Below are 1,330 nucleotides of genomic sequence, written 5' to 3' on the forward strand. Positions count from 1 at the left end.
TCAACAAAACCACATGATTATATCATTAGATGCAGAAAAAGCTTTTGATAAAATCCAGCACCCCTTCTTGATAAAAACCCTCAAACATCTAGGCATACAGGGAACATACCTCAAAAAAATAAAAGCCATCTACGAGAAACCCACAGCCAGCATACTCCTAAACAGACAAATATTGGAACCATTTCCCCTGAAAGCTGGAACAAGACAAGGATGCCCACTCTCACCTCTCCTGTTCAACATAGTATTGGAAGTCTTGGCTCGAGCAATCAGAAAAGAGAAGGTAATCAGGGGTATCCAAATAGGAAAAGAGGAAGTCAAGTTATCTCTCTTTGCAGATGATATGATTGTGTACCTTGAAAACCCAAGAGAATCTGTCAAAAACCTCCTTACACTGATAAAGGCCTTTGGCAAAGTCTAAGGATACAAAATAAATGTGCAAAAGACAACTGCATTTCTTTACACCAATAATAAACAAACAGAAACCCAAATAAAAAAACACAATTCCATTCACAATAGCCACACAAAAAAATGAAATACCTTGGCGTCTTTCTAACCAGAGATGTGAAAGACCTTTACAATGAAAACTACAAAACACTGCTCAAAGAAATCAAAGATGACACAAACAAGTGGAAAAATATCCCATGCTCATGGATTGGAAGAATCAACATTGTGAAGATGTCCATCTTACCTAAGGCAATCTACAAATTCAATGCAATACCCATCAAATTACCAGCAACATTCTTCTCAGACCTAGAAAAAACAGCACAGGAATTCATATGGAAATACAAATGTCCAAGAATAGCCAGAACAATCCTCAGCAAAAAAAAAACAAAGCAGGAGGTATCACATTACCAGACTTCAAACTTTACTATAAAGCTACAATCATCAAAACGGCTTGGAATTGGTATAGGAATAGGCATATAGATCAATGGAATAGAATTGAGATTCCAGAAACAAAACCTCAATTTCTCAACCAACTCATCTTTAACAAAGCCTCCATGACCTACCTCTGGGGAGAGGAGAACCTATTCAGTAAATGGTGCTGGGAAAACTGACTTACCACATGCAGAAGATTGAAACAGGACCCCTATCTATCCCCATGCACAAAGGTTAACTCCAAATGCATCAGAGACCTAATTGTAAAATTTCAAACCATAATAACCTTAGAAAATGAAGGACATACCCTCATAGAAATCGGAACTGGCCTCCAATTCCTAAACAAAACCCAAAACTCACAGGTCACAAGAGAGAAGATAGACAAGTGGGACCTTATTAAACTGACAAGCTTCTGCAAAGCCAAAAAAACCATCAAGAGAGCAGGGAGACAGCC

The sequence above is a fragment of the Carlito syrichta genome, unplaced genomic scaffold (genome assembly GCF_000164805.1).
Source record: "Carlito syrichta isolate Samal-C Ts95f unplaced genomic scaffold, Tarsius_syrichta-2.0.1 Scaffold304306, whole genome shotgun sequence".
NCBI lineage: Eukaryota > Metazoa > Chordata > Mammalia > Primates > Tarsiidae > Carlito > Carlito syrichta.